Source organism: Scyliorhinus torazame, chromosome 7 (assembly GCF_047496885.1).
Source record: "Scyliorhinus torazame isolate Kashiwa2021f chromosome 7, sScyTor2.1, whole genome shotgun sequence".
Lineage (NCBI taxonomy): Eukaryota > Metazoa > Chordata > Chondrichthyes > Carcharhiniformes > Scyliorhinidae > Scyliorhinus > Scyliorhinus torazame.
In genome coordinates this window covers 236,596,406-236,623,438 of record NC_092713.1, presented here as the reverse complement: position 1 = coordinate 236,623,438, position 27,033 = coordinate 236,596,406, and the positions used below count along the sequence as shown (strand labels likewise).

Genomic DNA, 27,033 nt, shown 5'->3' with positions numbered 1-27,033 from the left:
GGCGGCTACATACTGTGTCCCGCGGCACCAAGAGCCGAGCAGTAGCCATGCTACTGGCCGAGGAGGGGGCCGGCTTCGGCCAGGGCTAGGGGGGCTGGTGGGGGGTAGCGAGAGAGTGTCCAGGTGGTCACTATCTGGCAGGTCGGGTTCATGCACGACCGGCTCCATGTTGTACGGCGCAACCGAATAAGGTCATCGCCGTGCGCATGCGCGGTCACGGACCCGGCATTTCTCCAGGCGTTTATATCGGGAAGGCTGTGCATTTTATATGGCACGCCTGCTAGTCCCTCACCGGTCAGAGGACCGGTGCTGGGGCCATGCCAATTCTTCCGGTCATAGCCCCAAAATCAGAGAATCCAGCCCCCTATATTTCCCGGCAGCGTGCCGTTCCCTGGTGGCGGGATTCGCTACACTCTCAGCTTGTCAGTGGGTTTTCCCATTGAAGCCCACGCTGACGGGAAACCATGGACTGGGATGCTCTGCTGGCTGAAATAGTGAATCACAATGACCAAAGAATTCCGACCAAGATCTTTCTACTTCATGCCCATGGGGCGGAATTCTATGATAATGGGGCTATGTCGCCACGCCCGGGAGAAAACGGGCGCGAATCACTCTGGACTTTTTTCTAGAAAGTCCAGAGTAATTCTCCGTTTTGAAGGGGACTTGCAGGGCTCCGGAGTAGTCCACGCAGCTCCGTCTGCCGACACGGGGCTTTGCACATCCGGCCGCTGGTCTGCGCAACATGGCGAACCCACACAGCGGGCCGGCCCCGACAATAAAGGTCCCCCCAGATCGCGCGCACCCGCCGATCAGTGGCCCCCGACTGCGAGCCTGGCCACCCTGGAGGCCCCCCCGGTGACGGATCCGCTCCGCCCCCCACCAGGGCGGCCATGGACTATGTCCGCAGCTGCCATTCCGAGTGCCTCCCAGGTGGAACCATGAGTGAACCACACCGGTGGGAATTCGGCAAATTGCCAGCGGAGAATTGCCTCTTTCAATGGCCCCCGACCGGCGCCACGTCGACCGCGCGATTGGCAGCGATTCTCCACTCGCCGGAGAATCGCAGAAAGGCGTCGGACCCGATCGAGGGTCTGACACCCCATTCTCCGCCCCCGCGCCGAGCGTGATTGCGGCACGGAGGCTCGGAGAATCGCGGCCCCAGTCTTTGACTTGGGTTTAGTTTTGCTTTGGAACGTTTTCTGCTCCGCTATCCACTTTGTTGAAAGGGTGGCAAACGGGGTCAGTCTGCCAGTAAAAGAACCTGTTAGGTTTTTAACCCCATTGCTTTCAATTCAGTGAAAGTGATTGTGAAGCTGTTGGACTGTTGCAAAAACCCAACTGATCCACCGATGTGCTTTAGAAAAGGAAATGCCGACATGTGACTCCAGTCCTCCATAAACATGGTTGACTTTAAATGGTCCTCTCGCATGCCCTAGCAAGACACTCAGTTTTCACCATAAAAATCAGGGCAACTCGGGATGGACAATGTATGCTAGCTCTACAAGCATACGCTGAGAATTTTAAAAATCTGATAGTTTGTTTCCACCAGCAAAGTGGATAGGAAGCAGCTGCTGCTCAGAGGATATTTCAGCAACACTTGGGTAAATGTGGAGACTAGGAATTTGGAAGAGGCCAGGACAGGTGAAGCCTACAATTTCTTTGTGTGGTGTTCCTTCTTCAAGTTAGAATGAAAATTATGGTCGGAGCTTGGTTATTATCAGTCCTGATTGCATCTTTAAATTAGACTGTGCTAGCCCCAAATTATAAGTTAAAAATTGAAAACAATGTCACCCAGTGAATTTTAATGATCTACCCAACAATATTGGCATTTTAGATTTATCAGAAAATTTGCCATCCTTAACCAATCTGGTCTATATGTGTCTTGGGTTGCAGGAAGATATAGACGGGAAGCTCAAATGGGCAGAAAAGTGGCAGATGGAATTGAACCCTGAAACGTGTGAGGTGATACACTTTGGAAGGAGTAATGTGATAAGGGAGCATTCAATGAATGGCACGATACTGGGACATCCCAAGGAGCAAAGGGACCTTGACGTGTTTGTCCATAGATCTCTGAAGGCAGAATGGCAGGTTAATAGGGTTGGTGAAAAAGGCATATGGGACACTTGCCTTTATCAATTGAGGCATAGATTGCAAAAGCAGGGATATCATGTTGGAGTTGTATCGACATTTGGTGAGACAACAGCAGGAGTACTGTGGGCAATTCTGGTCGCCACATTACAGGAAGGATGTGATTGCACTGGAGGGGGTGCAGAGGTGATTCACCAGGTTGTTGCCGGGGATCGAACATTTAAGTTATGAAAAGAGGTTGTATAGGCTTGGGTTGTTTTTGCTGGAACTGTGAAGACTGAGGGGCGACCTGGTCGAGGTGTACAAGATTATGAGAGGCATGGACAGGGTGGATAGGGAGCAGCTGTTCCCCTTAGTTGAAGGGCTAATTATGAGGGGACACAAGTTCAAGGTGAGGGGCAGGCGGTTTAGGGGGGTTTTGAGGAAAAACCTTTTTACCCAGAGTGTGGTGATGGTCTGGAATGCACCAGAGGCGGGTTGCCTCACATCCTTTCAAAAGTACCTGGATGAACACTTGGCATGTCATAACATTCAAGGCTATGGGTCAAATGCTGGCAAATGGGATTAGGTAGGCAAGTCAGGTGTTTTTCATGTGTTGATTCAGGCTTGATGTGTCGAAGGGCCTCTTCTGTGCTGTATTATTCTGTGATTCTGTGATACATGAGACTAAAGACTCACAGCAAAGTGGTTAACTCTTAACTGTCCTCTCAAATGGCCGAGCAAACCTTTCAGTTGTACCAAACCACTACAGAAAAATAAAAAAGGAGTAAAAACGGATGGAACATCTGGAATCAAGCACCGGAAATGGACAATGGCACACCCAACCCTTCAAAACCCTCCGAACTAGCATCTGAGGCCTTGAGCCAAAATTGCAAGAGCTGTCCCACAGACTACACAAGCACCAACCCACCATGTTCATATCCACAGAATCATACCATACAAATAATTTCTCAGACGCCACCATCATCATCCCTGAATATGTCCTGTCCCATCGGCAGGATAGACGCAGCAGAGGTGACAGCCCAGTGGTATATAATGGGAAGGAAGTTTCCTGGGAGTACTCAACATTGACTCTGACTCCCATGAATTCTCTTGGCATCAGGTCAAATGTAATCTCCGACTCAAGAATCGCCATTCCTCTATGCTGACCACCAATCGGGAAATGTACTGATGGTGGCAATGGCACAGAATGTACTCTGGGTCAGGGACTTTAATGCCCAACACCAAGTATGGCTCAGTGAGACCACTAATGTCTGAAATGGCCAAGTCACGAACGTCAAATCTGCCTGGCAGGCGGTGAGGGAACCAACAAGGGGGAAAACCAACAAGATCTTGTACTCACCAATCTACCTGTCACAGATGTATCTGTTCATGACAGTGTAGGTAGGAGTGACCAAGGTACAATCCTTGTGAAGACAAAGTTCCATCTTCACACTGAACAGACCTTCCATCGTGCTGTGTGGCACTACCACTGTGCTAAATGGGATAGATTCAGAATTGATCTAGCAACTCAAAATCGTGCACCCATGAAAGCATTGGACCATCAGCAGCAGCAGAACTGTATTAAACTCTGTAAAATCATGGCTTGCCATACCCCCCACTCTACCATTGCAACAAAGTCGGGGATCAACTCTGATTAAATGAAGAGTGCTTGGATGTTGATGCCAGGAGAAGCATTAGACATTCCTAAAAATGAGGTGTCAATTTGGTGAAGCTACAACACAAGGCTACTGCATTGTGTGGGGCACAGTGATTAGCACTGCTGCCTCACAGCGATGGGGACCCCCAGGTTGTGTGGAGTTTGTACATTCTCCCCATGGCTGCGTGAGTTTCCTTCAGGGTTCTCCAGTTTCCTCCCACAGTCCAAAGATGAGCAGGTTAGGTGGCTTAGCCATGCTAAATTGTCCCGGGATGTGCAGGTTAAGTTATGAGGATGGGGCGAGGGAGCGGACCTAGGTAGGGTACTCTTGTGAAAGGTCGGTGCAGACTCGATTGTAAGATCCTATGATACTTGCGTGCCAAATAGCAGAAACAACATGCAATCACAGACAGATAAGTTCTGAGCTCTGCAGTCCTGCCACATCCACCTAATAGGAGGAGCAGGCTCCACAAATATCCCCACCCTTAATGATGGGGGAGCCCAGCGCATCAGTGCAAAAGGCAAGGTTGAAGCATTTATAGCCACTTCAGATGAACTGCTAAGTGGATGATCCATCTCAACCTCCCCCTGGGGTCCCCAGCATGGCAGTTCAGCCATAATCATATTGAATGACGGGTGGAGTAGGCTTGAAGGGATGAATGGCCGACTCCAGCTCCCAGTTTCTATGTTTCTATGTCAATCTTCAGCCAATTCAATTCACTCCTTGTGATCTTAAGAAATGACTTAAAGGTCTGGGTACTGCAAAGGTAATGGGTCCTGACAACATTCTAGTAATAGTGCTGAAGGCATGTGCTCCAGAACTAGTCCTTGTGGTGATATGCCTGTGAATAATATTGTACACACTCCGCAATGTGACCTCCCACCAGCAGGTGGGGTTAGACATCAGTTATGTGACATCTGGCTCTCGCCAGAAGGTTGTAAGGCATACACCAGGACAGTTGCACGTAAAGATAGTTCCAGGAGAGTCTATGTCACTTAATCAGTAACTTAGTCTGTATAACATTCTGATTGTTGCCTTACCACATGTACATTAATACATGATCATTCTAGTTAAGTCACCAGCAATTCTGTATGAATCATTGCAAAGAAAAAGGGGTTGGATTCTCTGGTTGCCGACGCCGGAATCGCGTTTAGCGATTGGCTGGAGAATCACATAACGACCAAATTGGAGGGGGAGGTGGGTGCCGCTTTCATGATGTTCCGCCCCCTCCAAAGCGGTGTATTGATGGCCTCAGGACATTGCCTGGCATGGCATGCTCGGCGTGGCGGCTGCAGACTCAGTCCAGTGCTGCCACAGTCGGGGAGAGCCGATCCGCAGGCAGGAGCTGGGGGCACTGTGGGGGGGGGGGGGGTCCGGGGGGCATGCGAGCCAGGGGGGGTCCGGGGCATGCGAGCCATACAAAGTGGGGGGGGGAACTATTTTGTGGACCAGGTCCGCGAGCAGCGGCGTCATGTAGCACGACGCGGCCGCTACTGTGCGCATGCACAGCCACGGACCCGACAATTCTCCAGGCCGTATCGGCAGCTAGAGTCGGGTGTTCTACGCTGCCGGCATGCTAGCCCCTGGCCAAACTGTGGATTGATGGCCATTTTACGCCATTGTTTCTGTCAAAAAATGCCACTGTTCACACGCTGGCGTGGGGACGTTGCTTCAAAACCGGAGAATCCAGCCCAAGGTCACAGAACACAACAGCCCTGCCTCTGGCCAAGCTGTTACAGTGTGACTCTAACATTGGCATCTACTTGGAAATGAGGATAATTTCCAGATATGTCCTATCCACAAAAATCAGGACAAATCCGATCCAACCATTACTCCATCAGTTTACTCGTGATCATCTGAAAAGTGATGGGAGTTGTCACTGACAGTACGATCAAGCGGCATTTATTCAGTAACAACCTTTTCCCTAACACTCAGTTTGGATTCCACCGGAGATGCTTGTCCCCTGATCTCGTACAGCCTTGGCTGAAATATGCACAAAGGAGCTGAACTCATAATTGACCTTTCCTTTATCTGATGTCAGAGATGGGGATGTTCACTGACGATTGCACAGTTTTACAACATCGTCCAAAACTTCTCAGATGCAGAAGCAATCCATGTCCGTACGCAGCAGTACCTGGTCAACATTCAGGATCAGAAGAGGCAAGTAACATTCGTGCCACACAAGTGCTAGGCAATGGCAATCTCCAATAAACGAGAATCTAACCATATCCATTTGGTATTCAATGACATTCCCATCGTTGAAACACACTCTATCAACATCCTGGCAGTTACTATTGACCAGGAAATGAATTGGAATAGCCATAAAAATATAATGGCTACAAGAGCAAGTCAGAGACTGAGAAATCTAAGGCGATTAATTCACCTCCTGACTCCCCAAACCCTGTCCATCATCTACAAAACACAAATCAACAGTGATATGGAATACTCTCCATTTTCCAGGATGAATGCAGCTCCAAAACACTCAAGACGTTCCACACCATCTAGGACAAAGCAACTTTCTTGACTGGCACCTACTCTCCAACTTAAACATATGGGGCGGGATTCTCCAATAATGGGCCTATGTCCCCACGCCGGCATGAAAAGCAGCGCCAACCACTCCGGCGTCAACGGTCCCCGATAATGGGGAATGCTCCCCTTGCTAGGGGGCTAGGTTGACGCTGGAGTGGCCGCCGCAGCTCCAGCCAGCACGGAACGGTCCCCGCAAGTTCGCGCATGCGTGCTACGGCCGGCATATTTCTGCGCATGCGTGGAGGTTCCCTTCTCCGTTCCGGCCCCCAGACAATATGGCGGAACCTTACAGGTATCCGGTGCGGAGTAAAATAGGCCCCCAAGGAACCAGCCCGCCCGCCGATCAGTTGGCCCCGATCGCGGGCCAGGCCACCATGGGGCCACACCCCCCCGGGATCAGATCCCCCCGCCCCCCCCCTACAGGACGCCTCTGCAGACTCACCTTCCAGGTCCCGTCATGTGGGACCTGAATAACCAACGCCAGCGGGACTCGGCCAAACCCGTCGGCCACTCAGCCCATCGGGGCCCGTAGAATCGCCGGAGGGGCCGCTGTCAACGGCCCCCGACTGGCGCGGCAGGAATCCCGGGAGTTCCCGAGAATCGGCACCAGAGAATGGGGAAGCCGGCAGCAGGGCCACATTCTCGTGTCCCCCGGGGATTCTCCGACCCGGCACTGACGCACAGTGGCAGCAGTGTGTACAAGATACACTGCAGAAACTCGGTATTCTCAGCAGACCCCATGATATTCCACCTCCGATGGGCCAAGTTCCCCACAGCATGGTTCACTAGTGCTTTTAAAAATCATGAAACCGTCATAGTGGCTGAAGAGGAAGTGAGAGAAGAGGTAGGACACAGAGATGTCCTGACACTGGCCGGGCTGGCTGCGGGAGGGGGGGGGTGGGGGTGTGCCCTACCAGGGCTGGAGCGTGGTGCATGACGGTGGAATGGGTCATGTGGCTGGGGTGATCCCCTACAGGACTGGAGCGGTGTCCAGGCAGGGACCGCCATTGCCGCAGCCTGCAAGGCAAGTCTCTTGCTGCGCACCCACTGTCCACCCACCTTGGTCCCTGATTCTGCAGAGCGACACTGGCCGAATGGGTGCCCCCAGCCCTCCCACCCCACCCTCCACCACAACCCCTACCACCCAACCAGCCACAGGGCACCACACGGCCCACTCAACGACAATGCCCCTAGTCGCACCTACGGGGGCTGCGGAGCATACCGCTGGCAAGGGCAGCGCCAGCTGATGGTACCTCTGGCATCAGGCATCAGGGATGGTCACTAGGGCCAGAGACCCCCAAGGTGCCAGGCACCAACGGGGCCACGGGTGCGGAGATCGGGGGAGCATGCGGCGGCAGATCCTGCAGTGCCAACCGGGGCTACCGTGTAGCCCATTAGACCTGGTTAGGCACACGGGTAGACACCATGCTAACATGTCGGCCTTTCACCCCCTGCAGACAATAGATATTGGAACTCAACCAGCAATGGTGGCCTTCCTCCTAATCGCCGCAGCCCTGGGGGATGCCAAGTGGCTATGCGAGCTGGAGCTGCTCGAGGAGGAGGAGGAAGCTCCAGAACAGGAGGCAGCTGCCCAGGATGGAGAGCTGGCTGCCCAACAGGCCAAGGAGGAGGAGGTGCAACGGAGGTGCCACATGAGGCCAAGTGTGTACCGGCAGCGCCCATCATTCGAGGATCTGACAGACTGGGCATGTCGTCAAAGACTCTCGCTGAGCAGAGAGACAATGCGATATATCTGCCAGATCATGGCACATCTGGCACCGGGGGAATGGGAAGGGACATCTGCTTCTGGTGGCCGTCAAGCTGAATATTACCCTGAATCTTTACGCCACGGGGTCCTTCCAGGTGCCGAGTAAGGACCTGTCTGGGATCTCACAAAACACGGTGCGCAGGTGCATCCGTACCATCATGGAGGCCCAATATGCCCAGTTGGCACAATACATCCATTTCAATGTAGATCGAGGACACCAGGATGCCTGGGCAGTGGAGTTCGCCGCCATTGCTGACATGCCCTGTGTCCAGGCGTTGTTCGATGGGATGCACGTTCCCTAGGAGCACCTGCAGGTGACAGGCAGCTCCACACAAACTGAAAGGATTTCCACATGCAGCTGATATGTGACTAACAGCTGCCCATTTTATACGTCTGCGCCCGATACCCGGGCAGTGTGCACGACAGCTTTATCTTGGCACACTCAAAGATTCCTATCATGTTCGAGATGCACCTCCCCACTGCCTGGGGTGTTGGCTCCTGGGTGGCAGGGGTTATCCACTGAGGTTGTGGCTGATGGCACCTATCCGAAGGCCACAGTCCGATGCGAAGACCCGCTACAATGATGCCCAGGCACCGACCAGGGGTGTAATCAAGCGATGCATCGGCATCCTGAACCGCTGTGGAGGGGTCCTCTAGTATGGCGCTGAGAGGGTCGTCCACATCATGGCGGTCTGCTGCGTCGTCCATGACAGATGGGCGGCGTGCTGGAGGAGGAGGGCCCAGACAGACACGGGAGGCTGCATGACATGTGCACCAGGGCCAACATGCATGGGACGCTCTGATCGCCTTCAGGTTCAACGACTATGGAGGGGGAGGGTGGGGGGGGGTGATGGACTGGCCAGGGACATGGACACCATCACATCCAAGTGGATCCCCAGATGGTGCATAAGGAGTGGGAGTGGCCTGCTGTAATTCCTGCCCTGCGACCTGGGTCCACATTGGCAGGCTTCCTCTGGGGTGATCGGCTGGTGCTCGGGTATCCCAAATGGCATGGTGCCACCCTGTTCTGCTCATTGCCCAACAGATACGCCAGGGACAGGAGGAGGGGAGTCGAAGATTCCCCCACCACCAGACTCTGCCAGTCCTGGAGACCCGCTCTGGTCTCGACCAAGGCCTGCATTCTTGTGGCCATTGAGCACACGGATTGGACCATCGTCGTATGGTACTGCGCCGCATCGCCCATTGACTGTGCCACATCAACCAGTGACTGTGCCATCTCCCTCTGGGACTGGGCTACCTCCCACTATGTCTGCGCCATGTCAACCAGCGCCTGGGCAATGCTGCCAATGTTCTCAGCCATGGCCTCCAGCACTTAGGGCTCTGAGTGGATGCCACAGATCTGCAATCACTCGAAGAAAGCCAGACGAGAAACCGGCGCACCCACAAATGTAGCCGAGCTGAAATCTTTCCTGGGAATGGTCATTTATTCTGGCATGCTCATTCCAAACCTGGCCGCAACATTGGCACCACTACACCAGTTGCTAAGAAAACACCACTGTTGGCAATGGAAGAAACAGCAAGAGAGGTTTTTTGCTTGGTAAAACAAGCTCTGCAATCTTTGAATCTTTCAGTTCATTTTAACCCAGGGAAGCCAATTGTGCTCACATGCGAGACAGTTCTATCCCGTAAGATGGAGAGTGGATAAGAACAGCCAATTGTCTTTGCTTCAAGGACTCTCCCAGAAGCTGAGTGAAATTACTCCCAAATCGAAAAGGAGGGACTAGCCATCATCTATGGTTATAAACGTTCCACCATTCCATTTTCGGAAGGCATAATTGTAACTCATCATAAGTTGTTCTTGGGTCTTTTGAGAGAGAACAAGTCAATGCCTCCAATGCCGCTGCCAGGGTGCACCATTGCACTTTGCTGGTAGCAGCCTACAACTACACTTTCCAACACAAGGCTGGCACCCAAATCTCCAATGTGGATGCATTGAGTTGATGCCCCTTGCTAAAGAACTTAGCGTCGCCGCCAGTACCCCAAGAAATCATCTTGGAGTTGAACTTGGACACCTTGCTGGTGTCATCTGGACATATATAAAAGTGGACCCAGCGCGATCTGCTATTATTCAATAGGGTGGCATACGAGAAGTCTGAACAGTTCAGGCTCTATTTAACTGCAGGAATGAGCTATCCTGCAAGGATGGAACAATATTTTGGGGCTCTCGAGCTGTTGGTCCACCCCCCGCGAGGGAATCCCTCTTACAAGAATCATACAACATCCATTTGGGCCAAACAGAAATGAAAATGCTGCTTCGCAGTTATATCTGCTGGCTGGGAATCGATAAAGCTATTGAGAAATTGGTACAGTAATGCATCACCTACCAGACTTAATAATCGTTACCTCCTTCAGCCAATCAGCACCCCTGGGAGTGACCAGGTTGCCCATGGACCGAAGTACACGTCAACTATGAAAGGCCCTTTCTTGGGTACGATGTTTCTTGTCTTGGTAGACACTCATTCCAAACGACTGTCCATGCAAGAGATGGGAAGTATGAGCTCGGCAGCTACTGTGGACACCTTTCTTTGGATATTCGTCATACACGCTGTGCCGGAAACCATTGTGTCCGGTAACGGCACCCCTTTTACTGGGGATGATTTCCAACACTTTGGTCAGACAATCAAAATTCGGCATACCATGGGGCGGCACGGTAGTGCAGTGGTTAGCACTGCTGCCTCATGGTGCCAAAGATCCGGGTTCGATCCTGACCCAGGTCACTATCCATGTGGAGTTTGCACATTCTCCCCTGTGAGTCTGTGTGGTCTCATCCCCACAACCCAAAGATGTGCAGGGTAGGTGGATTGTCCATGCTAAATTAATCCTTAATTGGAAAACAAATAAATTGGCTACTTTAAATTTATTTAAAAATAGTTTTTTTTAAAGTTGATGAACCTGTATGGCCCTCTATCACCCTGCGTTCAACGGGTTGGCAGAAGGGTGGTATAGGTTTTAAAAATACTATGAGGAAGCAATCAGACTGGCCATTGTTCCATCAGCTGGCCAACGTCCAGTATTACAACATGACCACATATGTCACTGGGGGTCACACTGGCTGAATTGCATATGGGTCATCGTCTCAGAACTCGTTTGGATGTTTCCAAATTTGACAGGGAGGGTGGAGGCACGTCAGGCCTCCCAGAAAAATCAACATACTTCACAAAAACGTGACAGATCATTCAAGGTGGGTGACCTGGTTCTGGTTTGAAATGTCGCCCCACTCCGGTTCGCCAGTCGGATCGTGTCCCAATCTGGACCTGTATCACATGTAGTAAATGTCAATGGCAGGACAGTGCGGATGCATGTCAACCAGATGAGGAGCCGAGGGAAAGTAACACCCATCCCAGAACAGATGGGTCCAAATTGTGCCTAGGGCACTCCTGTGGCTTTTCCAGAGTGGAGGGAGCCGGGGATTTTAGAGTCAGATCCGCCAGTGGTCTCGATGGGAGCTGGCGAGGTGAGCAGCCCTACAGAAGAGGTGGAGTCTCCGAAAACATCAACTTCTGCCAACAACAAGACTAACCTGGAGACGATGGAGACAGCTGGGGGACGAATGAGGTCCACGAAGACTCAAAAACTGACTCTATGATGAACCATTTTTACATTATGTATTTGTTAATAGCACTAGTATATAACTGGCTTTGTAAATTGTAATGAGGGATTTAAGGGGGAAGGGATCTGGTTGTGTGGCCCCTTTAATAGGGCAGACTTTGCGGTCCACATGACCAGCTCGGGACCAATCGCACTGAAGCGCGCGAACCCTGACTATTAAAGAGAAAGCACGGGGCCCTTGGAGCAGGGGCCAGGGCTGTGTGGACCCCAGAGCTGGAAAGTCGAAACCTAATCATCATTGGTCTCTGCCTGTATTTAGTTGGCTTTGTCGACTGTTATTAAATCCCCTCTATTGTGATTGTGAACCTCCAGTGTAATGTCTCGAGCCATCAAAATTAGTTACAGATTCAAAAGTTCAAGAATGTGCTTGACAGACTGGGCAACACAAAGCTGCCATCATCCACCTGTGTTTTCAGAAAAGCAAATTTTGAAAGCAATACTCTGCAACGTTCTACATGAATCATTGACTAATTTTGTATGGCACATGTAATCAGAAAATCAGGTGAACATTTTCAGTAATGTTTCTAACCCTCATGGATTGACAATAGTCTGAATATGTATATCTATTTGATTATTCGGTTTTACAGCAAAGACTGGTCTAAAATTTTGATTGTGTGGTTAAACTGAAAAACACATTCACAGTGATGTATTAAAAGTTGCAATAAGGAATCTTTTTATGTAGAATCCCATGGAATTTGAGGCTAGTACCTGCGTGTTAGAAGCAAATGCAAAATCCAAAATGTGCAGTTTAGACCTGGTAAGAGCAGATCGGAACTTTGTGGATTAATTGAATAGCCAGGGTACCCCTTCAGACAGAATTGATACCCCTTTGGATCTGATCCCGGACACCTTTTTATGACAGTAAGATGCCCTATGGAATTGTTAAAAGTAGGCATAAATGTGTGTAAAAAGTGTTACCCTCCTATTACCCATCCATTCTTCCTACACAATCCTCCAAACCCCCTGACCATCACCCACTCCCCTGACTATTCTCTTGACCCCCTGACTACTCCCCACCCACCACTACCTTCCAGAACCACTAACTGACCACCCAACTCCCACCTTCCTGCCACCAATTGACCACCTGACCAAAATCACTCAATTGATCAGCCGATTCCTGACCCATCCTACCCACCACCCACCCATCCTACTTCTCAAATTGACTAGCATCTAGAACAGTAGTGAACTCCCTCACTGGAGAGTCAGTTTTGAGTTTTATGCTTAATTTCTGGAATGGAGACGGTGATGTAGTCTTGATGTCATTGGGCTAGAAATCCACAGGCCAGGGCTAATGCTCTGGCGACATCACAGAATCACAAAACTATTACACCACTGAGGAGGCCATTTGGCCCACTGTGTCTGCACTGGCTCTCCAATGAACAGTAAAGCTGAGTGCCATCCTCACTGCATTTTCCCCATACCCCTGCATATTGCTTCTATTCAAGTAATCATCTAATGCCCTCTTTTTTCTTTGTATACTAGAATACCCAATTAATTTTTCCCAATTAAGGGGCAATTTAGCGTGGTCAATCCACCTACCCTGCACATCTTTGGGTTGTGGGGGCGAAACCCACGCAAACACGGGGGGGAATGTGCAAACTCCACACGGACAATGACCCAGAGTCGGGATCGAACCTGGGACCTCAGTGCTGTGAGGCAGCAGTGCAACCACTACGCCACCATGCTGCCCTATCTAATGCCCTCTTGAATGCCTCAACTCAACCTGCCTCCTCCACACTCCCAGGCACAAATTCAAATCACATTACAGCTGGTGGAATTTAAATTCAACCATAATTCTGGATTTCAAAACTAGTCTCAGTAATAGTGACTATGAAACTATCATTAATTGCCATTAAAAACCCATCTGGTTCACGAGCAAAGGAAATATGCCATCTTTACCTATATGTGACTCCAGACACTAACAGCAATGTGGCTGACTTGTAACTATCCTTTGCAATGTCCTAGCAAGCTACTCATTTCCAGCAGAATTAGGGATGGACAATAAATGCTGGCCTTGCCTGCAACACTCACATCATATGAAATAATACATTTAAAGAAAACCCTTATAACTCAGTGGTAAGTGCCCGACTAACCGAAAATGTCATCTTGTTAAAGGGTACTTGCCCTTGTAATGACTGACCCTAAATATCTACTGTGGGTTTTGCTTTGCCATGCAAATACAGCAAATTCATGCCGCTCAATAAATGCCAATGGTGAGACAGATGACACAATACCATTTTTGCAAAGGAAATTGGCAGAGCAGCAGAACTTAGGCAAAAGCTTATTTATTGATAGATCTGCTCCTTGCCTTTTCCCATTACGTATCGATAATATTGAGCATCATTAGCTCCACCATTACTTTGACAGCAAAATCTGGCACAATAATTTGCAGACATCAAAAGAATAAAATTGTGAAGTGTATGAAATGCAATGAGCCTCTATTCACCTCTGAAGTCACGTCCAGTCATTTCATCTCTGTAAACATCAGAGAAAAGAGAGGCTGATATTTACCGTTGTTATGTTTATCTGAGATGATTCTATGTGCTATGTACCACTTATATATTAGGAGCTATCCATAGAATTGAAATGGCATTGGGGCATAATATTGAAAGCTGTCTTTGAAAAGGGGATAGAAAACAAACTACAAGAAAAATCCATTGTAACATAGCGTGATTTAATAGTTTAAGACTGATAAGCTACAGGCATTCCAACTTTGAATGTTGTGCAGTCAAGCAAACAGACAAAGAGTTAGCTGGTCGGGATTCAGTGTAGATGTTAAGAACATAGAACATAGAACATAGAACAATACAGCGCAGTACAGGCCCTTCGGCCCACGATGTTGCACCGAAACAAAAGCCATCTAACCTACACTATACCATTATCATCCATGTTAATCTGCTTCTGAATGCTGGGGGGGGGGGGGTAGAAGATGCTATTGTTTGAACAGAGCTGGAGGATGATAATTTCAGACACCAATTTCCTTTCCATTCCAGAATTTCTATAGTATAGTTTAGGATTTTGAGTTACTTGTTCTGGCTATGGAACCTTTAAACTACATTTACTTCAATTTGTCCTCTGAACCATACCCAAATGGGATAAATAAGAAAATAGCCTGGCAGATTGAAAACTAGCCTGATTGATTAGCTAATACTCAATATAATAATGGACACAATACTATGATGTGGCAGCTGAGCCAGTTTTTCATGCAATGCAAGAAAATATATATTTAAAATAGCTAGAAAAACATGCGTTGCATTATGAAATATGCAGATGAAACATATCTAAATACTTCTAAGGTGCATTGATATTCTGATATTTACATTTCTACATTTTGCTGAAGCAACCTTAAGTTCTGATTTTCTGCCTGAAATCCTGTGCTTATTTTAATGTTAGTTTTAAAATAAAACAGTGTATTCAGAATGTTAGGGAAAATCTTTTGCTCTCCGGAATGTTGGAGACAAGTCATATAACTGAGATGTGTGTCAGGACCCTGTGGAAGTTCTCTATGTGGACCTCTGCATGAATTGCCCAGGAAGGTTCAGCTCCCAGTGGATCATTTCCCTTACTCCCTGTGAGCCTCTGTCAATGTCTCTGACTCTAAGTTAGAGTCGGAAGACTTGAGGCCGTTCTGAATAGTTACCCAGGAAAGGTTAGGCTGATTAAAGCCGAGGCACAAAAACCCAAAAAGAAAAGTCATTCAACTGCGGCTGACAATGGAGGTTAAGGAGAAAATTAAAAATAAAGTTGCCAGAAATAGTAGCAAACCTTTATAAAATTTTTTAATTTTAGAGTACCCAATTCATTTTTTCCAATTAAGGGGCAATTTAGCGTGGCCAATCCACCTACCCTGCACATTTTTGGGTTGTGGGGGCGAAACCCACGCAAACACGGGGAGAATATGCGGCGTTATATCCGCCCGTTATGCGGCGCCGGCTGCGTCATCTATGCGGCGCCGCTTTTACGCGGTCGACAAGGCCTGGCGCGTGTAGATGACGCGGCCCCGATCCTAGCCCATTGTCAGGGCCTGAATCGGTCGGGATCGGGGCTGTTTCGCGCCGTCGTGGATCTCGATGGCGTTCACGACGGCGCGGCCACTTCGGCGCGGGAGTGGAGAATCCCGCCCAGATTATATGCAGATAAGGGGCGAAATTCTCCCCAAACGGCGCGATGCCCGCCGACTGGCGCCCAAAACGGCGCCAATCAGACGGGCATCGCGCCGCCCCAAAGGTGCGGAATGCTCCGCATCTTTGGGGGCCGAGCCCCAACATTGAGGGGCTAGGCCGACGCCGGAGGGATTTCTGCCCTGCCAGTTGGCGGAAACGGCCTTTGTTGCCCCGCCAGCTGGCGCGGAAATGACATATCGGGGCGGCGCATGCGCGGGAGCGTCAGCGGCCGCTGACAGTTTCCCGCGCATGCGCAGTGGAGGGAGACTCTTCCACCTCCGCCATGGTGAAGACCGTGTCAGAGGCGGAAGGGAAAGAGTGCCCCCACAGCACAGGCCCGCCCGCGGATCGGTGGGCCCTGATCGCGGGCCAGGCCACCGTGGGGCACCCCCCGGGTCCAGATCGCCCCGCGCCCCCCCCCCCCCCCCCAGGACCCCGGAGCCCGCCCACGCCGCCTTGTCCCGCCGTTCAAAAGGTGGTTTAATCCACGCCGGCGGGACAGGCAATTTATCGGCGGGACTTCAGCCCATCCGGGCCGGAGAATCGAGCGGGGGGGCCCGCCAACCGGCGCGGCCCGATTCCCGTCCCCGCCGAATATCCGGTACCGGAGACTTTGGCAACCGGCGGGGGCGGGATTCACGGCACCCCCCGGCAATTCTCCAACCCGGCACGATGCCCGTCTGACATTGCGCCGTTTCGGGAGAATTTCGCCCGAGCTGAGGATGATCATTTTAGATTCCAATTTCCTTTCCATTCCAGCATTTCCTGTCCAACGATGGTATAATTCTGCTCCCTACTTACAATCTTACCACCTCACCCACCTGTCCCTGCTTAGCTGCCCACTTACTCACCTTAGACATGTTACCCACTTCTTAAGGGTTCTGACAAAGAGTCATAATCTTAAATCGTTAGCCGACCATCCATTCTCCCCATATGATCATTCCTTTATGTGTATGTGGTGGAGAACATTTCTCCTTCCAAAGTAACGTATTTGGTTTTACAACTATGATGCTTCACATACTAGGTTTTCTGTCGTTACTTTCCAAATAAATGATCACAGAGAATATTGTCAAATTGAAACAAAAATGTTTTGATGAAAGTGTTCATAAACTAGTGCAATCAATGATTAAAAATCTGAAACAGAATATTTCTGAGAAGCTTGTAAGTATTGTAGAACAGAGAAGAACATAAGAAATAGGAACAAGTGTTCATTATATGCCCAGTTGAGCCTGCTCCACCATTCAATATGACCATGTCGTATCTTGGACTTCAACCCATCCCACCAATCCCCATGTCCATTGATTCCCGAAGAGACCATCTGCCTAGCCCGACCTTAAATGTACTCACCGATGGAGCATCCACATCCTCTGGCGTACAGATTTCCAAAGACCCAGAACCATTTGTGTAAAGTCATTTCTCCTCATCTCAGTCCTAAGTTTTCATTCCCTTATCCTGAAACTGTGCCCAACCAGCAACCAGCAAACTTAGTCTCTTAGTGTCCACCCAATCAAACCCCTACAGAGTCTTGTATGTTTCAATGTGATCACCTCTGATTCTTCTAAACTCCAGGACATAAAGTCACGATTTATTCGGCCACTCATCAAGGGATAATCCCCTTATCCCAGTGACCAATTTAGTGAACCTTTGCAGTACTGCCTCCATTGCAAATATACCTTTCCTTAAATATGCAGACCAAAATGGCACACAGTATTTCAGGTGTAGTCTACCAAAGCCCTGTATAACTGTAGCAAGAGAATAAAGGCCAACATGCCTAATTGCTTGTTGTACCTGTATGCTAACATTTTGCATGCCTTGTATGAGCATACCAAATTTCTCTGAACATTAACATTTACAAGTTTTGTTCCTTCTCAAACATATTCTGCTTTTGTATTCTTATGATCAAAGTGACTTTCCACCTAGATTCACCAGCAAACCTAGATATATTAATCTCTGTCTCTTCATCTAAGTCATTAATATAGATTGTAAATAACTGAGACCTGTGAACTTATCCTTGTGACACGTCATGATTCACAGCCTGCCAACTTAAAAATGCCCCATTTATGCCCATTCTGCCTCGTGTCTATTAACCAATCCTCTATCCATGGGAATATTTTACCCTCAACGCCATGAGTCCTTACCTTGCCTATTAACATTCTGTGTGGTGCCTTATCAAGTGCCTTTTGGAAATCTAAGTATACTGCATTTACCAGTTCATCTTCATCTACCCTACAAGTTGTACCCTCAAAAAAATTGTTAATAATTTGTCAGATAGGATTTCCCTTTATTAAAACCATTTGACCTGTTTTAATTGTACTATTCTTTTCTAAGTAGCTCATTAAGACTTTCCTAGGAATAGATTCCATCATTTTCAATTGCCAAATGTTCGGTTAATTGGCCTGTAGGTCCCTGTTTTCTTTCTCCATTCGTTCTTGAAAAGCAGAGTTACAATTGCTACCTTCCAATCTGAGGAGACACCTCCCAAATCTAAGGAATTTTGGAAAATCATGGCTCTCGCATCCACAACCTCTATCTCTTTTAGAACCCATGGTTGTCAGCCACCAGGTCCTGGGATTTTAGTCACTTAAGCTTTTCCAATACCTTTTCTCTGCTAATGTCGATGCACACCAATTCTATTATAAATGCTTTTGAACTTCAGTCTCCGTGGGCTTACAAAGGCAGGTATTATCTCTCTGATTTTTACATAAAATCAATTCTGAATAAATAAATTCTTTTGATTATTTGTATATTGTTTTATGCTTCACTTGATGATTAGAATAGAGTTCTGAATTGCTAATTTTCTACCTTTTATGTGTTTATTTTTCACAGCTTCCTTCAAGTTCAGCTTTAAAGTGTAAATGATCAAGAGTTTGTACTGGATATAAAAGTCCAGCATTTGAAGAACATTGTAAATAGAATACAATGAAATTACAGTCTGTTGAGTGCTCCTATTGCATGGCACTCACATGTCACGACATTTTCGATCTCCAATATGCCGCAGCTCTGAAGGTCTGATTTAAGTGAGTTCAGTGCTACTTGGGCTCTATTTTCCTGATATTTTGACAAATGGGATAAATGAGCAAAACAAGATTATGGGAATACAGTTTTTAAACTGTGTGATTTCTATAAATGTTAATTCAGTAGAAATCAACCATCACACGGTTGCAATAATGTTGAAAGTTAATAAATCAGTGCCAATAAAATTAATATCCATTGTTGTAAGGCACATTTATGAATGGGAGGGAGTGGTGGAATTTTAAGGTGGGTAAGCAGATACATTTGGGTGTGGTTAGGATGGGGGTCTGGGAGGGTGGCTACAATACTGGAAAATGCAAATACATCAGGAAATCAGTTCTAACTTCTGCGACCTCATTGGGTTAGACTGTGCAGCATGCATCCACTTCAGAATATGTTAATCATTAAATTACAACAATGTTCATAGTGATTTTGGAGTTTAACTTCGGTTCCTCAGGTTTCCAGGACCTCCTGAAAGTCTGCAGTGAAAGAAAGGAAAGCAAAATGTGGTAATTTGAGGGGTTGACGCCATGACAGGAAAAGATGGCAAGTAGAATAGCTGCTTTCGTATCTGCTTGTGTGAAAATGTTTGTTCACTGTGCCTGTGCTGAGATATTACTTTCACATTTTGCACACTTTGATGGCATCATCCATAACTTGGAGGATCGGAAGTCTAATTTGCGCTTTGCAGCTCTGATCCATGATGTCCATTCAGGACCAATATGGTAACCAGCAGTAGCAGGAGCTGCACCAGCAACAGCCTGCTGCTCTCAGACCAACCTCAGATCAGTAGAGGGTGCAGGCTTGCAGGAGGCCATAACTGGCACATGGGGTCCACATGCATAGGAGAAGCTTCCTTGACATTGGGCGGTGCGGTGGCGCAGTGGTTAGCACTGCTGCCTCACGGCACCGAGGACCTGGGTTAGATCCGAGCCCTGGGTCACTGTCTGTGGTGGATGGTGAGGGGAGGGAGGGGTAGAATTTCCGCGAGGGTTTCCAGAGTGGTTGTGAAGTGCTGTGCTTTGTGCAATATTGTCCAGGAGCAAAGTTTGGAGCTACAGTAGGAACAAAGCTCAGAGCTCAGGTCCTCCTCAGATGATTTTGAGGATGGAGAAGGAGATGAGGAGGAGGTGGAAGGTGATGTGGGCAATGCATCATCAGCAGCTCACTTCGCTGCCCAGGATTCCCTCATTTTTGAGAGCTTCACTTACGTTCTATCAAGGGCACCCATCTCACTGCTTCATGCCAAAGCACCCCCAACCCCACGGGCACCCCTCCTACCCCCTAATGCTAGTAACATAAATCAAACAATTAAACTTCCTTTACACAGCTCTTCACTGAACATCACCCACACCCACTCCATCATTATTCACCATCAGTTCATGTTTTCCCATTCTATCATTACACAGCTGAAAAGACCAATTGTCAGCCAGCAGCAAAAGATGAGCATGAAGTAAAAGTGATGCAAAACAACCATATTTCTATGGCTCACAGACAATACGAAAACTTCTCAGTCTCACAATGTGTTAACTCACCCATAGAAAAAAGAATGAAAAATTTGCATCTATATCAAACTTTTCATGAGCACCGGGCGTCTCAAAGGGCTTTGCAACCTGACTCTCTAGAACATAGAACATAGAACATTACAGCGCAGTACAGGCCCTTCAGCCCTCGATGTTGCGCCGACCTGTGAAACCACTCTAAAGCCCATCTACACTATTCCTTTATCATCCATATGTCTATCCAATGACCATTTGAATGCCCTTAGTGTTGGTGAGTCCACTACTGTTGCAGGCAGGGCATTCCACGCACTTACCACTCTCTGAGTAAAGAACCTACCTCTGACATCTGTCCTATATCTATCTCCCCTCAATTTAAAGCTATGTCCCCTCGTGCTAGACATCACCATCCGAGGAAAAAGGCTCTCACTGTCCACCCTATCCAACCCTCTGATCATCTTGTATGCCTCAATTAAGTCAGCTCTTAACCTTCTCTCTAACGAAAACAGCCTCTAGTCCCTCAGCCTTTCCTCATAAGATCTTCCCTCCATACCAGGCAACATTCTGGTTATTCTCCTCTGCACCCTTTCCAATGCTTCCACATCCTTCCTATAATGCGGCGACCAGAATTGCACGCAATACTCCTAATGCGGCCGCACCAGAGTTTTGTACAGCTGCAACATGACCTCATGGCTCAGAAACTCAATCCCTCTGCCAATAAAAGCTAACGCACCGTACGCCTTCTTAACAACCCTCACAACCTGGGTGGCAACTTTCATGGATCTATGGACATGGACACCGAGATCTCTCTGCTCATCCACACTGCCAAGAATCTTACCATTAGCCCAGTACTCTGTCTTCCTGTTATTCCTTCTAAAATGAATCACCTCACACTTTTCTGCATTAAACTCCATTTGCCACCTCTCAGCCCAGCGCTGCAGCTTATCTATGTCTATCACTGTCCACAAAGCCACCAACTTTCGTGTCATCTGCAAATTTACTCACCTATCCTTCTACGCCCTCCTCCAGGTCATTTATAAAAACTACAAACAGCAGTGGCCCCAAAACAGATCCTTGTGGTACACCACTAGTAACTGGACCCAGTCTGAACATTTCCCATCAACCAATCCAAACTGCTAAATCACCCTGAATCCCATGCCTCCGTATTTTCTGCAGTAGCCTACCGTGGGGAACCTTATCAAACGCTTTACTGAAATCCATATACACCACATCAACTGCTTTACCCTCATCCACCTGTTTGGTTACCTTCTCAAAGAACTCAATAAGGTTTGTGAGGCACGACCTGCCCTTCACAAAACCGTGTTGACTATCTCTAATCAAATGATTTCTTTCCAGATGATTATACATCCTATCTCTTATAAACCTTTCCAATATTTTGCCCACAACAGAAGTAAGGCTCACTGGTCTATAGTTACCGGGTTTTCTCTATTTCCCTTCTTGAACAAGGGAACAACATTTGCTATCCTCCAGTCTTCTGGCACTATTCCTGTAGACAAAGATGACTTAAAGATCAAAGCCAAAGGCTCAGCAATTCCTCCCTAGCTTCCCAGAGAATCCTAGGATAAATCCCATCCGGTCCAGGGGACTTATCTGTTTTCACACTTTCCAGAATTGCTAACACTTCTTCCTTATAAACCTCAAGCTCTTCTAGTCTAGTAGCCTGAATCTCAGTATTCTCCTCGACAATATTATCTTTTTCCCGTGTGAATACTGATGAAAAATATTCATTTAGCACCTCTCCTATCTCCTCAGACTCCACACACAACTTCCCGCTACTGTCCTTGACTGGGCCTACTCTTACCCCAGTCATTCTTTTATTCCTGACATATCTATAGAAAGCTTTAGGGTTATCCTTGATCCTACCTGCCAAAGACTTCTCATGTCCCCTCCTGGCTCTTCTTAGCTCTCTCTTTAGGTCCTTCCTAGCTAACTTGTAACTCTCGAGCGCCCGAACTGAACCTTCATGTCTCATCTTTACATAAGCCTCCTTCTTCCTCTTGACAAGTGTTCGACTGCTTTAGTAAACCACGGTTCCCTTGCTCGACCACTTCCTCCCTGCCTGACAGGTACATACTTATCAAGGACACGCAGTAGCTGTTCCTTGCACAAGCTCCACATTTCCATCGTTCCCATCCCCTGCAGTTTTCCTCTCCATCCGATGCATCCTAAGTGAAAATGAAATGAAAATCGCTTATTGTCACAAGTAGGCTTCAATGAAGTTACTGTGAAAAGCCCCTGGTCACCACATTCCGGCGCCTGTTCGGGGAGGCTGGTACGGGAATTGAACCGTGCTGCTGGCCTGCTTGGTCTGCTTTAAAAGCCAGCGAATTAGCCCAGTATGCTAAACCAGCCCCTAAGCCTTGCCTCATCGCATTATAATTGCCTTTCCCCCAGATATAACTCTTGCCCTGCGGTATATACCTATCCCTTTCCATCACTAAAGTAAACGTAATCGAATTGTGGCCACTATCACCAAAGTGCTCACCTACCTCCAAATCTAACACCTGTCCTGGTTCATTACCCAGTACCAAATCCAAAATGGCCTCGCCTCTCGTTGGCCTATCTACATACTGTGTCAGGAAACCCTCCTGCACACATTGGACAAAAACGGACCCATCTAAAGTACTCGAACTTTTTTATCCTAAAAGTTGTCAATATGACATGCCTTCATTGGGCAGCCATTTTGGGAGTGTACAGAGAAACATAGAAAATAGAAGCCCTAGGAGGTCACCCGGCCCTTTGATGCTGCTCCGCCAGCCATTCATTATGATCATACCTGATCATCAAGTTCAATACCCTGATCCCGCCTTCCCTTCATATCCCTTCAACCCATTAGCTCCAAGGGTTATATTTAATTCCTTCTTGAAATTACACACTGTTTTGGCCTCAACTACTCTCTGTGTTGTGAATTCCACAGATTCGCCACTCGTCTCAGTCCTGAAAGGTTTATCCCTTATTCTCAAACTATGATCCCTAGCTCTGGACTCCCCCACCATCAGGAACATTCTTTCTGAATCTATCGTGTCTAATCCTGTTAGGTTTTGTAAGTTTTCATAAGATTTCCTCTCACTCTTCTAAACTCCAATGAATGTTATCCTAACCAATTTAGTCTCTCCTATGACAATCCCGCCATCCCTGGAATTAGCCTGGTAAACCTTTGCTGTACTCTCTCCATAGCAAGAACATCCTTCCTCAGATAAGGACACCAAAACTGCACACAATACTCCAGGTGTGGCCTCACCTATGCCCTATACAATTCCAGTAAAACATCTTTATTCCTCTACTCAAATCCTCTCACTATGAAGGCCAACATTACCATGTGCCTTCTTCACTGCCTGCTATAACTGGGCATTTACCTTCAGTGACTGATGCACAAGGTCACCAAGGTCTCACTGAGTGCCCACTTCTCTCAATTTACACTCATTCAAATAATAACCTGCCTTCCTATTTTTGCTACCGTGTCCATTATTTGTTACTTCATTTTCTTTAAAAAAAAATATAAAGTCCACATTGAATAGAGATTGTATCCTAAAAGTTGTCAATATGACATGCCTTCATTGGGCATGATAACAAAAGCTAAAGAAAAACTTGGGGTCCGATTTTACAGGAGAAAAAAGAGTCCCATTTAGGATGCATTTAGCGGGGTGTTTCTCGACGCCTGCAGCACAGAGGCCAACCCTGCGATGAAACATGAACCTTGTTTTATTTTGGCCTCGGCCAGGAATGCCCCGCCAAGGCCACACTTACCTTCTTTTTTAAATGCCACCCCAATCACTTGACCCCCCGGCCCACCCCCTGCACTCTGGCCTCCGGACCCCCCCTCCCAATGTCCCAACGTTCATGTTCGGGGATCCTCGACTTCCCCCTCACCTTACCTCCTAAGGACAAGGCACCCGCTGGACTGATCAGAGGCACAGACGACCTGGCACCCGTGCACGTTAACATTGCCTACCTGCCCACTTAAATATGTAAATCTGGATCATGCCAAGTGAGGGCAGAATCCAGATCTGTGAGATCTCGCTAGATCCCACGAGGCATTCCAAGCTTCGCAAATCTCGCGAAGCCTCTCACGAGATTTAACGGCCTTGCCGTGCCACTGGGTCTGGCGCGACGAGGCTGTTCGATCATGCCTAGAATCTATTGGCCAGTTCAGTACATGCATATTGTGCATTAGCTAGTTCTTGCTGAAATCCTACTTTATCATGTGACCTTTCTGAAGGAAAATGCACATTTCGGCTGAATTGTGGACAACATAATAATTTTTGTGAGAAATTGTCTCATCTGATGACACTGGAAGTGGTGCGAGGGGACCCTGGAGTTGCTCTGCTGATGCCCTCTGCACTGCTGGCCACTATCTGTGTAGCCCACACAGCATACTGCCAGGATATCGCCTCATACAGGTTCAGCCCCACATGAGCCAGAAGGCTTCTTGACTCACCCTGATTAAATCAGGGGTGGGTAAGGTCAAGGGTGGACTTCCTACCCGGAGGGCAATTGAAGCCCATATTTGGGCAATTAATGGCTACTTAAGACCCTTATCCTTCTGTTGCTGATGTACTATCATTGATAGGGGAGCCACATGCCATGTAAGGTGGTGTCCTTTCTGAAGGAATTGAGGGTCTCCCTGTTTGGGCACCCTTTTGGCCACAGTGGGTCACTCCCAGTTAAAGGACAGCCCCTAGTGAAAGAATCCCCCCACGCAGGTCACTGTACAAAGACCCACCATCCCCTCGCCGGACCCGCTCGAATGGCGCTGGGAAGTCTGACCAACTTAACTTCGGCGCCTCCTCAATGCTATCTGGACTGGCCCTGCTGCAGTACCAACAATGCCAGCACTCACAGTGGTTTTGTTGGGGCTGAAGATCTGCTGGCTCTCCAATCAGCTGGTAGCTCTTGAAGGCAGATCCTCTGCCTGTCGTGTTGGGTGCTCTGCTGCATAGATGAACCAACACATTTGAGGATGCTACAACTCAGTTTTATTACTAACAATAACAACATCTGTCAACTGGTTACTGTGGTTCGTTCATTACCCTCTAACCTGTGGACCTAGCCCTAATACTATCTTGGAGAAGCACTCAGCACATGGTGAATGTCTGAGTGGCTTGCTGTGAGCTCTGTGCCCTGAGCTGTCTTCTGCTGGAATGAGCGGGAAGTGTCGTGTTCCCCGTTTTATAGTGTATATGCTCTTGCCTGTGATTGGCTGTGATGTTGTGTGTGTATTGATTGGTCCGTTGATCTGTCCATCAGTGTGTATGTATGTTTGCACCATGATGTTTATCTGAATATCATGACACTGCTCTTAAAGGTACGGAAGTTCCGATACCAGACAGTTAATTGAATTCAGAAAATAGTCGCGTCAGGACCCCTGACCCCCTCCCTGGATTTCCAATCAGTAGATGGGGCTGCTAAATTCAGCTGAAAAGTTGCAACAGGTAATGTGGCAGCGGTAGTATCTCTGGCTCTGCAGCTCAAAATGGAGATGGAGCAGGGACTGTGATGAGTACAATCTTTACATCATCCACCTGACCAAGTTGGAGCTGGACTCCTCCATGTTCCTTGATGGTGACAAGAGGCTCTCTGATGGGCCTGCTTATTCACACAGCATCTTGTTGGGCATGTTCATTTGCTGTTCAGATATATTGCAGTCAACGAGGAGCCCCGAAAAGGTGAGTCGAAAGTAATTTATTTCCGACCCACAGTTAGGAAACAGAGCAAATAAGTAACAGTCCAAGTCCAGCCGGGATCATCCTGAGATGCCGGCTCCCTCTTGGGCCAGCTTTTATCTCAGGGTATTAACGAGCCAGCTGTCAGGCCACTGCCTCTCAGCGGGGGAGCTCGTATACCACGAGCCCCATGGAGGATTTAATTCCTTTTAAGTTAAAATATTTAAGCTGTATATAGGTATTGTAATCTGGTCAAATTAAATCTTATGTCTGGAGGTAATAATTAATTATAACAATGGGAACGAATATTGTACAAAAGCTTTTATAATCATTAAAATATTGATGAACAGAAGCATTTGATTTACATGTTTGTAAAATTTGCAGGATAAAAATATAATATTGATAATATAGATTCTAATGATTTTTTATTCAAATAGACCCGAGCAGACAAATTTATTTAAGGAAAACCAAGCATTTGTTGTGCACAGCTGCGTATTTTTGCCCTTTCTGAAATGGAGAAGCAAAAATGGAGTAGAAAATTAAAACATGTTGTTTTTTATATCTGTACCGAGCCTGAAAATGAAGAATTTATTGGACTGAGATTTAACTTAATAAATTAATTACAGCAAAGTGCATTTCTTGAGACAACGCTCGGAAACACTGTGCTTGAATTATATTCTCTTACAGTACTTTAGTACAAACTCTGATGAATTGGGCAATTGCCATTTTGAAGCTATGTTAACTCACTTGTACACATTGGGAAATATGATGTAAAAATGCTCCATCTCACAAAACCCATGAGTCCAGCTTTAGCTAATTAAGGAGGAAGACTCTTTACAAATCTTGTCTAATAAATACGATAAACCACTGTTTATAATGAACTGTGTTTACAATATAAGTGCATATTGAGCACAGGGAAAACTTTCAACTATGTTGTGCACTTCTCCAAGATGCAGAAAATAAATGACAGGAATGACTTCCAAATAATTGAAAAATAGCCATTCCTATGAGTAAAGCAAT

General features: G+C 47.6%; 1 long non-coding RNA gene across 1 annotated transcript in view; it reads left to right on the top strand.

Annotated features, from left to right (window-relative positions):
• LOC140427457 (uncharacterized) overlaps positions 1-27,033 on the top strand; it is a 55,176-nt gene that overhangs the window by 8,296 nt on the left and 19,847 nt on the right. Inside the window, exon 2 of the long non-coding RNA XR_011948500.1 lies at positions 18,645-18,835. This is a non-coding gene — a long non-coding RNA (uncharacterized lncRNA). The remainder of the gene's footprint in view (positions 1-18,644; positions 18,836-27,033) is intronic.